Source organism: Spermophilus citellus (assembly GCF_964194105.1).
Source record: "Spermophilus citellus genome assembly, chromosome: 2".
Taxonomy (NCBI): domain Eukaryota; kingdom Metazoa; phylum Chordata; class Mammalia; order Rodentia; family Sciuridae; genus Spermophilus; species Spermophilus citellus.
Genome location: NC_138183.1, coordinates 135,373,903 through 135,390,746, shown reverse-complemented (window position 1 = coordinate 135,390,746; position 16,844 = coordinate 135,373,903). Strand labels below are relative to the sequence as shown.

The window sequence follows — 16,844 nt, the reverse complement described above, 5'->3', positions numbered from 1 at the left end:
TTTCTGAGTCAGTCCACTAACACATTTTGTGATCAAACTCTGGATCAACTTGGAGGAAGTACAGGGTGATTTAGGGAGATTGATCAGAGACATGGGAATCTCAAGCGATAAAAATTGTGACTTAGTCTTTCTGTCCTTGTTAACTTTTTTGGGCAGTTTTTGTTTCCTTTGAAAGGGGAGTGATGATGGTCTTTAATGTAATTCTCAATGTTTGTTTCTACAGAAATCTCAAAGAAGAATGGCCATAGCAAACCATTCTACAGCAATGGCCATAGCAAACCATTCTTACTGGGTTTAACACAGCAGCCAGAGCTCCAGCTGCCCCTCTTCCTCCTGTTCCTAGGAATCTACATGGTGTCAGTGGTGGGGAACCTGGGCATGAGCCTCCTGATTGCAGCCAGCCCTCTGCTTCACACCCCTATGTATTATTTCCTCAGCTGCTTTTCCTTCTTCGATCTCTGCTCTTCCACTGTCATCACCCCCCAAATGCTGGTGAACTTTGTAAAGAAGAAGAATACAATACTTTATTCTGAGTGCATAGCCCAGCTCTTTTTCTTTGTGATCTTTGTGGTGGCCGAGGGTTACCTTCTAACTGCCATGGCATATGATCGCTATGTTCCTGTCTGTAGTCCACTGCTTTATAATGTGACCATGTCCCCTTGGCTCTGCTCACTGCTAGTGCTGATTGCCTTCATCCTGGGTGTTCTGTCTGCTGTGACCCATACAAGTGCCATGATGAAACTGAGCTTCTGCAAATCCCATATCATCAATCATTACTTCTGTGATGTTCTTCCCTTCCTCAATCTCTCCTTTGCTCCAACACACACCTCAGTGAGCTCCTACTCTTTGTTGTTGCGGGGGTTCAACTCCTTGGTGCCTACCCTGGCTGTTGCCATCTCCTATGCCTTCATCTTCTATAGAATCCTTCACATCCACTCCTCAGAGGATCTGTTCAAAGATTTTGGAACTTGCAGCTCTCATCTCATAGCTGTGGGGATCTTCATTGGGTCTATCACCTTCATGTATTTCAAGCCCCCTTCAAGTAACTCTCTAGACCAGGAGAAGGTGTCCTCTGTGTTCTATACCACAGTGATCCCCATGCTGAACCCTTTAATATACAGTCTGAGGAACAAGGATGTGAAGAAAGCATTGAGGAAGGTCTTGGTGGGAAGTGAGTTTTCTTTTTTGAGAGTTTAGAGATAGCAGAAATAAAGAATGTGTTTTGTTCATTTTTCTTTGTTATTCTGTTGTAATATGCAAAATATCAGGATTTAGATTTTTTTTTGCTTTTTTTCTTTCTTTGATTTTTTTTAAGTGCTACAAATTGCACCCAGGGCCTTCTGGATTTTAGCATTGTATGTAATTAAGTACTCTACCATCAAGGCACAAACCCAGTCCCAATATCTACATTTAGAATAATACTTTTTTTTTATCTAGAGTCAATTCAATTTTTAAAATAAAATAAAAACATTTTTGTATTAGTGTTCCTGTGTTTTGACATAAAAATTGATGTTTAGATAGTTTTGTTTTCTTACTGCAATAGAAAAGGTGTTCTCTAACACTCTTCTTCTCTTCCTAATATTCTATACTTCTTATTGAAGACAGTTATGTGAAGGATACTGAGTCCACTACTCATATTCATGGTAGAACACAACCTCATCTAGATATCATCCATTAATTCTTTATAGAACAATAGAAATGTATAAAGAAAAAAAAGAAAAAAAGAGAGAGAGAGAAATCAAACAAGGAAACACAGGATAAACAGTTATATGACAAGAATGGCAATTTTAGTCAGACTGTCTTATTTAATATGCTTTTCATTTATTTTTAACAAAAATAAATGAAAAATCAATTAGAGAGAAATATTCCAGTACTCATAAAAGGTAAAGAAATATGCTTGAACAAATGAAAAGATACTTGTTTTTTTCACAGAATGATTAAGCATGTATATATACTAGTTTTCGCCAATTAACTTATAAATTTAACACAGCTTAAATATAAAAATCAAAATATCTTTTTATGGGTTTAGACAATTTTTTCAACTTTACTGAAATATCTGTATATATTAATTCATTGAAGTAAAATTGATGTACATGAAAATTCACATATGTAATATGTAGAATTTTATTAATTTTGATATATAGATATACCTTTGAAACTGTCACCACACTCAGGATAATAAACATTTAGTTCAGTCTCAAGAGTGTTTTTTTGACCTCTGTCCCCAGATAATAACTGATTTGTATTTTGTCTCAGCATATTATTTGTATTTCCTATTTCATGGAAATGTAATCACACAGTATGTATTAATTGGTCCGTGGATTTTATTAGCTCATAACAGGGATTTAAATATTCATTGATAAATTCATTTTTATAGCTTGTCATTTATCTGTTACCACAATATATCCATTTATCTCTTGATGATTATTTGGGTCATTTTGGCTATTACAAATAAAGTTGCTATGAACTTTCGTGTCATGGTTTTATGTGGAAAACGTATATTGATATTTCTTTTGAGCAAATACCTACAAGTAAAAAAAAAAACCTGGATTGTATGGTAGATACATACCTAACTATCTTAAAACTGACATATTATATTCTAATGTGGCATATTTTATATTTACTTAGTTATGTAAGAGAGTTACAGTTGGTCTATATCATCTCCAACATTTGGTTTAATATTTTAATTTTAGCAATGGAAATATGTATGTATTAATGTTTCATAGTTTTTGTTTACTTTTACTGCTAACAAAAGATGCCAAACTAATGACACTAATGTTTTCATGCACTACTTGTTCATTTATTTATTTGTGAAGTAGTCTGGCTAAATTATTTTGCTCATTTTAATACCAATTTTTTGAATTTTTATTATTCAATTGTACTTATATAATTATTCTGGGTGTATCCTTTCTCTGGATGCAAGACCTCTATCAGATGTGTATTCAGCAAATATTTTATCCTAATCTTTGACTTACTTCTCATATTCTAAATAATGTGTCATTCAAATAGAAAATGTATTTGATTTTTATGTTCTATTTATCAGTTTTTAATTATGTGTTTGTATAATCCTCTAGAAAGACTTTAAATACTTCAGAGTTACAAAATACATTCTCCTAGGTTTTTCTCTAAAATTTTTGTAGTTTTAGGTTTCACAATTAAGACTAAAACTCATTTTGAATAAATATTTGTACTAGCTTTTAAGAGCCCTCAAGGTTTGGGAATGCAGTTTAGTGGGTATGCATAAGGCTCTGGATTTGATTCCCAGTACTTCATGTGCATAACACACACACACACACACACACACACACACACACACATGCAATATCCTCAGGTGATTATTCTGTTGTTGTTGTTAACCAGATTTCTGATTGTCATTACTGAGATTGGTAGGCTATAGTAAACTCATACTAGTATAATAGAACTATTTAAGAGCAAGGCTAATAAATATGATATTAACATTATTTATAGATATCAGAAAGAATATAGATGATAATATATAAAACATTATTATTTTTCCAGCTTTACAGAGGCAAAATAATATTGAACTATGAAATATGAGCATGAAAATGTACCAAATGAACTATAGTACATCCATAAAAACTAATTTTGACTTTTGGAGCATTCATATTACTTATACAGTGAACAAAATAAAAGAAAACAACATAAATAGTAACAAATTTCTAAAGGAATATAAACAGAAATAAATTATCCTAACTGTATTTTAAATTGATAATATTAAGCGCAGTGAGGGGGAAGAGCTTTGGGTTGTAACTTAAGTCATACCATTTTGACTTTGTTTCTTCAAGCCAAAGAAGAAGAAATGAAACAAAACAAAACAAACATAAAAAGTAAACCTGGTCATCAAATGCTGAGCTTTCCTAATAGGTATTTCATTATGTTTTGTTTTAATCATATTTTTTTCAGTGTTGTGGGTTAACACAGATCTCAAATCAATGTTCTAGATCCATTTTAAGAATTAGTAAAATAGAAGCAAATGAGAGCCAAAGAGGCAGAAGAAAGAAAATAATTAAGACCAGAACAGAAATAATCAAAACATAAATTTATAAATGAACAGTAAAAATCAAATGAACCAGACCAAATGAAAATCAATAAAAACCAAACAGAAAACAAAACAAAACAAAAACACCAAACATCTTTTTTTTCCTGAGAAAATCAATAAAATCAATGTCCCTCTAAATAGACTAATCAGAAGAAGAAAAACAAAAATTACCAACATAAAGAATGAGTGAGGTGACCTCTGCAAATTATAAGCATTTAAGAATGATTCATATGAATAATTATGAAGCATGAATGAAAAAATTCTAGAACTTAGATGAAAATGTTTAATACTATGAACGATACAAATAACCAAAATGCACTGAAATGGAAGTGAATAACTAGGATTTCCCTGTATCTTTTTAATTGAATCAGAAAATCTTCATTAAGAAAAACTCTTAGATTCAGATTGTTTTTATGGTAAATTCTATTAACCAATTAAGGAAGCAAAAATTAAAACTCTAAATCCATTCCCAGAAACTCGAATAAAAGACATTCTATGAAGCTAGAATACCCCGGGTATCCAAACCTGACAAAGACATCACATGAGGGAAAACTGTAAGCAAACATCCCTCTTGAATAGATGTGAAATTCTAAACAAAACGGATCTAAGATGTTAAGGAGAAATTATGTCAAAGTGGAGTTTATTCTCAGGAGTTAATATTGGCTTAACTTTTGATAACCAATGTAATTGATAATATTTTAAAAAATTTTAAAAAATCAATAATTAAAAAATCAACAAAATTCAACATTATTTTCTGATTTAATTGAAAAAGCTTTCAATGAACTGGAAATAAAAGAAAATTTTTCAATTTGAAAAAAAATATAGCCAATATCATATTTAATTTTGAATGACTGAATTATTTCTCCCTAAGATTAAAAGCAAAAATATCAGCTTTCTTGAATATTGAATATTTTACAGGAGATTCCAGGTATTTTATTAAGTAAAATAAAAATAAAAGATATCAACATTGAAAAGAAAGAAGTACTATTGTAGAAAAATTTAATGAAATCCTCAAAACTGCTTCTGGAAATCAGGGTAAAGTATTAATATACAAAAATAAATTGTATTTCTACATACTAACAAGGAACCATCAAAACATAATATAAAAATAAATCTATTTACTGTAAAATCAAGCAAGTGGGAAATATTGAGGTAGATAGCTGACAAAACATGTATTAAAATTTCTCTTTACTGAAAAGATATAATACTGCTGAGAGAAGACCTCAATAAAAGGTGTGGTGTACCATGTACACCACATGTCCACCATATTCTTATGACAATGCTCCTCAAATTGATCTTAACATTCACTATGATCAAAAGTAGTTATTGCACTAAACCTACCCACTTGAAGACTTATTAGAAAGTTGCTGTCATAAGACAGGTGTTTGGTATCAAGATCCACAAATAGACAATAGAAAAGCATAGACAGTCCAGAAATAGAATCACACACACACAGACAACTGATTTTTTTTACAAAAGTGCAGAAGTATTTTAGTGATCAAAATAATCTTTTAAACAAATATTGTTGAAACCAATTAAATGATGCAAAAATTAAACTTTGATCCATACTTGACATATACATGATAGATCATATACCTAAATGTATAACCTGAAACTGAAGTTTCTAGAAAAAACTTTCATGAAAATTTCTGTGACCTTGGTTTGGACAAATATGTGTTGGATGTAACAAGCAAGGTATAATCCATAAAAAACATAGTGATAAATTGGACTTCAGGGCTGGGGATATAGCTCACTTGGTAGAGTGGTTGCCTCGCATGCACAAGGCCCTGGGTTCAATCCCTAGCAACACACACACACACACACACACACACACACATACACACACACCAAAAAAATTGAACTTTGTTGAAATCTTGAATTTTTATCACTCAAAAGACACAGTAAAGGGAATGAAAATAACCCATGGACAGGGAGAAAATATTTTACATCACTTATCTGACAAGTAACATGTTCACAATATATAAAGATATTAAAAGCTTGGGGCTGGGGATGTGGCTCAAGCGGTAGCGTGCTCGCCTGCCATGCGTGCGGCCCGGGTTCCATCCTCTGCACCACATACAAACAAAGATGTTGTGTCCACCGAAAACTAAAAAATAAATATTAAGATTCTCTTTCTCTCTCTCTTTCTCTCTCTCTCTTTTTAAAAAAGATATTAAAAGCTTTTGAAATAATAATAAAAAAATAAAAAAAACTTTATAAAAGGGACAACTAACAGACATTTCTCTGAAAAATATATAACAGAAAAGATGTTCAACATTATTACTCACTAGAGAAATGCAAATTAAATCAAAATAAAATATCACTATACACTTATTAGAAGATCAAAATAATAATAAAAGAGTGATCACATGAAATATTGCTGAATCAATAAACTTAAAATAATTATTCTAAGTAAAATAAGAACCAAACAGGAGGTTAATAACTATATGGCTTAATTTGCATAAAATTATTGCAAATGAAAAGTAACCTCTAGTGAAAAATAACATGGAAGTGTAGGAGGAAGGGGTTGCCAAGGAACAAGAGGAAACATTTAAATCTGATGGTTATATTCCCCATGCAGATAGTGGTGATGATGTAGTTACTGTATGTATTTGTCAGCATTTATCCAATTGTACCCTTTAAATATATAGAGTTTATTGTGTGTCTATTATGCCTCAATAATGTAATTAGAAAATAAGAGAGAAATGGAGAAAAAAATATAGGAGCTCAGCTGGTCAGTTCTTCTCAGCAAGCACAACTTTAAAACTCTGGTTTTACAAAGAATTTTGAGAAATGGGTGGAATGCATGGGCAGAGATATTACTCCGAATCTCTCTACAGGAAAGAATGTGGCCCTGGAAATGCATCCCTTTTGACAGTGGAGGCTGGAAGAGAAACAGTGGGGAACTTATACCTTGAGTAGATGAGGTTGTTCAGCATGATCACTAACTACTATTTAATTCATCCTCACAGGAAATCAGTCATTATACTGGGAAATACAATGAGATAGGGAGAAATATGGTGTAGAGGAGAATTTGTTAGGGCTGCCTCTCAGGCCCATATCCATAAACTTAGTGTCCTAAGAGTCTGAAGGAAGTTTATCAATTATTGAATTGAAGGTAGAATTGTCAGTTGTCTATGCATTTTGCTAGAATAAATTATCCTCTCATAAAACAGTCTCATTGACCTAGTTGTTTTGATGCTAATGATATCCTCAAAGGATAGGTGTGTGTGTGTGTGTGTGTGTGTGTGTGTGTGTGTGTGTGTGTGTATTTGCATAAACTTCAATGAAAGGGGTAACATCTATCAGCTGTTGTACAGGGAATGAAAATTGTTCTAAGAAACTTAGAAAATAGTTTTAAGAAAAAGAGGGGGTCAAATGATCACCATGCCCCTTAGTCATGGTGAACACTAACTCTGGGGTAGGCCACATCTCTTCCTAAATACTTTAATCAGAACGTATATAACATCCTTATTCCTCAAGTTGTAGATGAAGGGATTCAGCATGGGGATGACTGTGCTGTGGAAACACAGAGGCCACCTTCTTCTGGACCATGCTGCTGCTGCATGCTGGCTTGAAATACATAAATATGATGGACCTATAGAAGACCCCTACAGCTGTCAGATGAAAGCCAAGAGTACTAAGGGCTTTGGACCTGCTCTCAACTGAAGGTATTCAAAGAATATTGGTGAATTTGAGGGAATAAGAGATGGTGATGGGTGCAGTTGGTGTGAACACATTGAATCAACCTGAGTATCAGCAGAAGCTCATTGAGGTGGGTGCTAGAGTGGGACAGCTAGCTGTAGGAGGGGAATTATGTCACAAAAATAGTGATGGATGTCATTGTTCCTACAGAAGGAAAGTCTGATCATGGAGGAAGTGTGGGCCATAGCTCTAAAACCTGCCATGATACAGACTCGTGTCACCAGCATACTGCATATCTTTTGGGACATGGTGACACTGTAGAGCAGTAGATTACAGACAGCTGCATATCTCTCATATGCCATGACTGCAGGAATATAGCACTCATCAATAGCAAATGTGCAATAGAAAAGGAGCTGTGTCATGTATCCAGAATGGGAGATAACATTTTGTTCCCATATAAAGTTTCCCCAAAATTTGAGGAATAGAAGATACCTAAGAATGACAAATTACATAGAAAAAAGTACATGGAAGTTTGGAGCTTACAGGGTCATACCCAGGTTTCCCATTACAGTGACCCCTAGAAACAGGAGGAAGAGGGGCAGCTGGAGCTCTGGTTGGTCTGTTGTTAATCCCTGAAGGACAAATTTAGTCATGGTTTTTTGAAGGGAAAGTGAGGAACGAGAGACAGGTAAGCAAGAAATGAAAGAGACCAGGCAGAGATAAACATGAGAGTTTATTTGTCAGAGCTGACAAATAAAAGCCATCTCTCTATAGTGGAGAGAGGCAAAACAGGCTTGGGTTCTGGGACTTTTATGGGGCAGGCTTAGGAATCAGATCCCGGCAGGTCCTAATGCTGGCAGTTAGGTGTTGTTAAAATGGCAGCTGTCACTTAAGATGACCATCATGATGCTAAGCAAGAACCTTATAGTTTTAAAATTGCATCTGGTCATTTCCTCCAGGAAATAGGATGTGAACCTAAGAAAAGGGAAAAGTCACAGAAAGTAAGAAAGCTCCATTGCCAGGGTGGGAAATTGTTTTATTTCTTGTGTGACAGAAGAAAAGAAAGCCTGATTATCAAATGAATACAGTTTAATAATTGTCAGCTTTAAGCTGGAGAATTATTTTTTTTCATGTAAGCTTTGAGTTTCTTTTAGTAAAAGATCATTATATGGTATACAGAAATAGAGAAAAAGTACAATATAATCTTAATTGGGATATATCTGACCAGGTCAAGGTTGCCTCCCCTACCTCTTTTTTTTTTTTTTTTTTTTTAACTTTCAGAGAGCATACTGATGTCTGGAACAAAAAGGCAAGTTGGAGCTGGAGCTAGAACTTCATCTGACCTTTCAGTGGCTACTGACTGTTGGGATCCTCCATGCTTTTAACACCAAGGTTAAATCCATTGTTAAGAAAGGAATTTCAGGGCTAGTAATAAGCCTGCATGTGCACTGGGTGATTGTTTACTATAGAATAAACAAGAACTTGGGAAACAATGCATATCTTAAGGTCAGGGTTCAAGGTCATACAAGGAAGCACAGCAACCTTGATGCTCCAAGTTAAGAAGGTTTTTCAAATTGATTCTGAAGTTCCCTCTACCCAAGTTCCTGAAAATCACTAATCTTTTGTCTTCATAGTTTTATTTTTGCTAAAATGTCATATAATTGGAGTTAAGCAATATACTTTTCCTCTACTTAGCATTTTCACTGAGAAATATGCTTTTACATTTCCTGCAGGTCTTTCTGTAGTTTGGTAGCTCATTTTTAAAAATAATCAATGAATAATATGCCATTGTATAGATTTACTGCATTGTTTATTCATCCATCTGTTAAAGCACCTTGGTTGCCTTCAACTATTTTTAATAATGAAATGCAATACACCTGCAATTTTTTGTGCCTTGCACAAAAGTATAACTTGCATAAGTTTTTCTTCCTCCAAAAAGTAAAATAAAAAATTTAATTTTATACATTGAAAATGCTAAAAGTCTGTGTATACTACAACTGCAGATGCAAATACCATTTACTGTCCTTCTTGTTATCAGAATTTCATCTCTGATAGTATTCCCCAAACCTTGTGTTCCTTGGAGAATATTCTATTCATACATCTCCTTGGAGGACAAAGACCTACAATCAATAAAAGGGGATGATCAGGATATGAGATGGAAAGGGATCTCATTCTCTCTCATCTAGTGTCATTAAATCCTAGAGGTGTAAGAGACCTGGAAGATCCTCTATCCTAATATACACTTTCATAAAAAAGTAAAAGTAAATTGACTTTCCCAAAGTTACACAGTGAATTAGCAACATAGCTGTGGCATGAAGCAAGTTTTAGAGATGGTCACCTGGGGCTCTATTTCTTCTTCATTTCTAATAGTTTCTATGGGGTTTTTCAATGCTCATAACCCACATTCTAAACAAGATCAGCAAGGCACTAGGTGGGGCACGTTTTCCATAAAGCCAACTATGTGAATTCATCTCACATCATAAGAGAGCAAACATAACCCACGTAGGAACATTCAAGTAAGTGCTCATATAGGAAAGGCCTCACTTCCTTAAAGCTTTTGCTGTAAAATAGAATTAATTATGGATAATTGCAAATTTATTTTCCAATAGAACTATCTCAAATATATGTGGATATTAACTCACCCAATGCAACTGAAGTTGGAGGAAACAAGTTTTCTCTTGCCTGTGATGTGCAATGGGTGGAACCATAGAAAGATGTGTCTTCTCTTTCTCCTAATTTCATCAGTGTCCTAAGTTGTACCCACAATATAGAAATAGATAGGTGGAGCACAGGAGAATTTTAGGGCAATGAAACAACTTTGTATAATAATGTAATGGTAGATACATGCCATTTGTATTCTTGTCAAATAAAACTTCTTTTACTTTTTCTTTAAACCATGTCCTTATTACTGGATTGGCACTGGAGACAAAGACTGCATTTTGTTAACAACTGGACTTTACTAACCTTCAATAGTTATCATTGAGAATCTTTACATGGTGAGTTTTATAAAGAACTTTTTTATATGAACATCTATTTTGACTCAACTAAAAACTTTCTTGTAAAATTACATTTTATATTCTTATATTCTTGGAAATCTCTGTATATTTGATGTTATTTGGTACATGTAGTTTGCTGAAACCCTCTCCTTTTTGTTTTGGAGACTACAAAGATTGCAACAGGTCAGATGATCAAAAGAATTCACAAGAATCCCGTGAGCATTCTCATGGAAGGCTTTCTATACAGCCAAGGAGAAAGGGCAAGCAGGTGTCAGAAGCCCAGATAGAGTAACAGAGTACAGATTTATTGAAGGTGAAGGTAGCACTCTATTAGGTAGAATGGAGTGGGTCGAGCAAGAAAGAAAGGCTCAGGCCCCAATGTGTGAAAATGAGGCTTTTATATCCTGAGCTGTATGGCCTTCTCTTCCCTATATGGATCTGATTGAAGACCTCACCTCAGTGGCTCCTATTGGTTATTTTATGATACCTGACTAGAATATTTTCCAATATCTCCCACCCCTGTTGGTTATTAGAAAACCTAATCAGATTATTGTCCACTTTATCCTCATTGGTCATTTTAAAGTTTGAACCTGTGGCAGGAATTGTAGTGGTGATAAGTCTCAGTGGCAGAAGTAACAGCTTCTTTTTAATACCCTGTATCTGCCATCTTGGTGTTTCTGAATGCCTAGCTAACACTTGGTTGTAAAGTAAAACAATGTTCTCAAAAAGCATCTGAAGAAATCTACCTGTGCCATGGGCACACAACCTATTCTATATATATAACCTATTCTCTATGTAATCCCCCTGCTTGTAGGACAGCCATTGTATTCCAGCACAGTGCCACTGCTGGGAGCACCTGAGTAGTAAATTGTGTAAAATCTTTCCATTGAGTATTCCATTTTATTTTCCTGGGATCAGAAAACAGTATGCCTTATGTGTTTGTAGGCCTTAGGTTGAAAATGATCTCACTAAAGTGCTGAGGTTGCCTTTGAACTTGTGATTCTCCTGATTTATCTTCCTTCCTTAGCCTCCTGAGTCACTGGGATTACAGTGTGACACTATGCCTGGTCTCCAAATTGTTTTAACTTCTAAACTTCCGCACATTGAGAATAGAAGCTACTCCTGGAACAGCCAGGTGCTGATGAAAAATTTTGTGTCTAATACTGGGATAAATCTGTGTATGTATATTTCCTAACTTGTTCCCACTTTATTTTTCTCTTATAAAAGCTTCCTTGCCCTGAGTTTTCTGAAGATGAAGGTTTGGAAAAGAAATGTTTTCTCTATTTTCCTTCATACCAATTTGACTCCAAGGGTATTTGTAGAACAAGATGAGCAGTAGAGTCTAGTTCATCACCACTCCCTAATAACTCTTCCACTTGGTAATGTTGTGGAAATCCCATTGAGCAAGGGACCAAGCACCACTCAGAGGACTAGAAAACTCAGGTTTATTTATACCACCAGACCCAAATGATCTATGGCTCTGAAACTCTGGGCCCTGAGCTGAGGTTACACAGGGTTTTTGTAGGAAATTTGATATTCTTTCTTTTCTTTTTTTTTGTTTTTTGGTGCTGAGGATTGAACCCACAGTGTTGAGCCTGCAAGGCAAACACTCTCCCAACTGAGCTATATCTCCAGGCCCTTGACATTATTTCTTAACCATTAAAACATTGTTGGGTTTGAACTCTTGGCATATGTGACCAAGGATCATGAAAGGAAATTCTTTTGACAAACAGTTTACCAAAGAAGATCAAAGACAGGGAAACATCTGTAAGTGATATCTGGAAGTGGCCTTTATCACAGGCAGCAGTTTCTCAAGATAACTACAAGTGTATAGTCCTATGAGGTATAATTCAAACCTAGCATAGAAGTGTTACAATTTAAATGAGTGTTTAAAAAGTACTCTTACACAGACCAGTAATTAAGTAACACACTTACAAAGACCAAAGCTATAAAGTAATATTTCCCTCTTCATTCCCCCCCTTTTGATGCCTGTTTATAGCATATAAAGCATCAACCTTTATAAGGCTGGATATTTAAAGTCTTTCTATTTTATTGCCTCATAGGTAGGTCCAGAAGCCAAGACCATCTATAGTTTTATTGCCTCTAGGTGTGACATAATAAACAGGCTGCAGACATTTTAAAATGCAAACAAATATCAGGCTTAAAAGTATCATAAAGAGGGGTCCTACCAGGGGCAAGAGCCAGGCTTCCCAACCCTAATAGTTTCCCTAAATTGACCAGAAGTTTTCTTGTTTGTCTCTCCTGCACTCCAGTTTTATTGGGGATTCTGGGAAAGTTTCCAGAGAATCCAGCCCAGATCCACCTCTTAACTTTTGACTGACAGCAGGATGACATCAGACTTTCAAGTACCCACTGTAATAGTAACTCTAAGTCACTTTGTCCTGTGTTGACCAATTCTAATTGGATTCTTAACTATACATTCTTACAGATTTTATGGTTAGAAGGAGCTATCCTTATCTCCCAGAGTTTGAGGATCTGCTCACAAAAATCTCCTGGGTTCTTCCCATTTATAATATCTTGGGCCCGCATTTCTTCTGCAGTTAACAGATTGCTGGGGAATATGACATATCCTGTGCACTTAGGCCAGGCAGGGATGCAGGTAAATTGTTTCTTAGAAAAGAAAGCATGTGAGGGTAAGCATAATGGGCCCATTTTACAGAATTATTCTCTTAATCTTGTATTCCCACTATCCTAGTCTGTCTGTCCCCTAACAGTAACACTAGTTTTAATATTTGTTAGGTGTGTGGCCTTGAAATAAATATTAACCTTTCTAAGTCTCACATTGTGTCATTAAGAAAATGATAGTTTGAGTTATATAGACTTACTTCACTGCCAATAAGAGATTCAGTTTATTTTTTTATAATTTTCTGGGTTTTGATAGCTTCGGGGTTAATAAACTAGGGAAGAAGTTCTAAAATATTTGTGTAAGGAGTAGGAACCTAGGAAAGAAATGCTACTCTTACTGAAAGCTTGGTCCTTGTCCCTGATGCCAATCCAATAGCCAGGATACAGTTTTGATAAAAAGGAAAAAGAAGTTGCATATTTTTGCTAGCAAAGGAGAAACACAGGGTGCATGTTGAAAGTGAAAGCAGTTTAGGTAATATATTTCCTTTAGAAATGTGTGAGGACTGTTATGGCAACAATACACTCACTTTTCTTAACTTTCTTAGTGGTTTATAATTTCCTTCTTGAAATTTGCAAACTTTTTGGTATATTTCTTTTTTCTTTTTATTTTTTAATATTTTTTGCTTGCCAATGTCCCTTTATTTTGCTTATTTATATGCAGAGCTGAGAGTCAAACCGAGTATCTCATAGATGCAAGGAAAGTACTCTACTACTGAGCAATAACTCTAGCCCCTTTTGCTATATTTCTTGAACAAATGTTTTTTCAATAATATGTGTTGGTATACAAATTGCATAATATTTGCTGTGCTTCAAGGTTTTCTTTTTCTTTTTCTTTTTCTTTTTTTTTTAGTAAGGGAGAAGTGACCCTCAGCATGAATTGAATATATGCTATCCTAGCACAAGCCAGCTCCTTCCACTATTTTCTTACCTTTGGAAATTGCAAATCAATTTTCCTATTTGTTCAGTCCAAAAACATTAGAGTAATCTCCCATTTTTTCTCTTATTATCTACATCTTATGTATCAGTAAATCAGTAGATGTTGTCTGTCTCTCTCTCTCTCTCTCTCTCTCTCTCTCTCTCTCTCTCTCTCTCTCTCTCTTTGTGTTTGTGTGTGCCAGGGAACTACACCATTGAGCTTCCCAAAAGATTTTCCTAAATAAAAAACAAAAAAAACTTTTTAATTTTGAGACAGGGTCTCATGAAGTTGCTGAGCCTGGCTTATGAACTTGTGATCCTCCTGCCTTCACTTCTTTAGTTTTTGGGATTACAGGCATGCACCATTGCACCTGGCAGTAGATGTTAAGTGATGATCCTCAAGATACAGCTTTAATTCTTCTTCCTCTCATAGCCTTTTTTGTATTCATCTTTGTCCGTGTCATTTTTGTCTTTCAGCCGATGCATATAATAATCTCCTATTTGTCCTCCCTTCTTCCAGATATATCCTATTATGTTTCATTAGCTAAAGATAAGCCAGGATGTTCACTTTCTTCTCTATTTCTTATCATGGGATATTTAGATGACAGCAAGTGCATGGTAGCAGGAGTGAGAATGTGCGAAGAATTCACCAAGATAAAGAAAGCAATTAAAAGGGTTAAATTGAGGAAAATACTCTGCGCCCTCACAGTGGGAGCAGTAACAAAGACATCTGCCTGCTGACTCAGAGGGCATCTAGCCTTATAAGCACTTAAGTTCTTTGTTTGCCTTTGATGGACTTTTTGTTAGGGGTGTTTTATGCTAATCAAGGGTGATTGACAGAGTCTTGGGTCTCACCCATAATGCTTATTGTGTGTGTGTGTCAATGCTTGTTCCCAGGTTTTACATTAGATGCATGAGATACAATTAATATATATGATATCTTAAGTAGGGTATTCTTCCTTCTAGGTTACTCTAGGTCAACCTTGGTGGTCTCTGCACTTGTTCCTTAGGATGGTTAGGCAATCTTTTTGAAAAACAGAATCTCATTGTTTACACTAGGGGGAAGGTAGTCTCTCTGATAACAGCAAAGGGGCAGGATAAAAGGAAGGTTCACAAGCTCACATCAGCTCTGCTAAATGAGGTGGTATTGAACCTGAGACAATCTATTCTGCTTCATTTATTTTCTTGAGCAATTTATAAGCAACAGAAAAGTTGCAAGAATAGAAGAATGAGCATCACCTGTATTCACTCATTAATATTTTGTCATATTGATTGTATCATTCTCTCTCTCCATATGATAATTAATGAATAAAACGAACACATACACACGCATCTATATGTAATCCTAGTTGTATTATCACAGAATGAGGTCCGAGATGGTCCCCCAATGGAAAAAGAGGAACTCAGCTCAGCCCTGGCAGGTTCTCGACCTGAACCACAAAAATGAATTTCAGGATGCATCAAAAGAGGCACAAGAAGATATTTATTCAGGAAAGCAAAGAATAGTGCAGGGTGCACTCTAATGAAATAGGAGTATGAGTGCTTGGAGACATATTTTGAGGATCTCAGACTTTTTTCTTTTAAAAGAAACATTTTAAATGATGAGCATGACAAATTTAGCCTAGTGAGCTCCATTTCTTTGATCATAGAATCCATACCAGGCCATGGTTGACTTCTTAAAATCTTCAGGTTGATGCTATCTATTGAATATACAGCTCTTGGACTGTACCTATGTCATGGGTTTTTAACAATATCTCTCTTTCGTCTTCTTTAATCAGCCTAAAAATGCATTTTGTGAACTAACAAAGCATGTAGGCACTAATTAACTGGATTCATAGTATTCTAAAATTCATTAGATCTTTCAAGAAATCAGGTCTGGAGGTAAACAGGTCTGGGGGTGAAGGGGAGTGTGTTTAGGGAGGTTTTAGGTAAACCTAAACGGTTACAGTCCCTCTATCCTTCCAACATACTTTTATTTCTTCTGTCATTCCTCAGTATTGTTTGAAAGATGGTTATACATCATGACACTTTGTCCTTAAATACTTCAGCATATATTTTCTAAGAATGAAGACATTCTTTTTTTTTTTAAAGAGAGAGTGAGAGGAGAGAGAGAGAGAGAGAGAGAGAGAGAAAGAGAGAGAGAGAGAATTTCCAATATTTTTTTTTATTTTTTAGTTCTCGGCGGACACAACATCTTTGTTGGTATGTGGTGCTTGTTTTATGATATTGGAATTTAAAAACAATAATAATTATGTCTTTTACAAATTAGCTCTCAGTTTGACTTCTTATTTTTTTCCTAAACATTAGATTCAGGTTAATATACCATACTAAGCTATGTTTTTGTACACTTAAACTTATACCAATGGGCAAGAGAGGCTAGGAAGGGTGAAAAAACAGTGGTTGTTTGGAGTAGGGGCAATAAAAAGAAGTGAAGTTACCCCAAAGTAAACCATTTAAACATTTTAATGTTTAAATGCACTAAGTTGATATTGCACTTGAACTTGAAAATCAGTTACTCTTAAAAACAAGCAAAAATAAAAGATAAGAGAAAATGTATGTTTAAAATTACCATTTAAAATATG

At 34.9% G+C, this 16,844-nt stretch overlaps 1 pseudogene across 1 annotated transcript; it reads left to right on the top strand.

Moving 5' to 3' along the window:
* Positions 1-238: 238 nt before the first annotated feature.
* LOC308641585 (olfactory receptor 8D1-like) lies at positions 239-1,197 on the top strand (annotated as a pseudogene). The gene has a single exon. The product of its transcript is annotated as an olfactory receptor 8D1-like (transcript).
* The last annotated feature ends 15,647 nt before the right edge of the window (positions 1,198-16,844 follow it).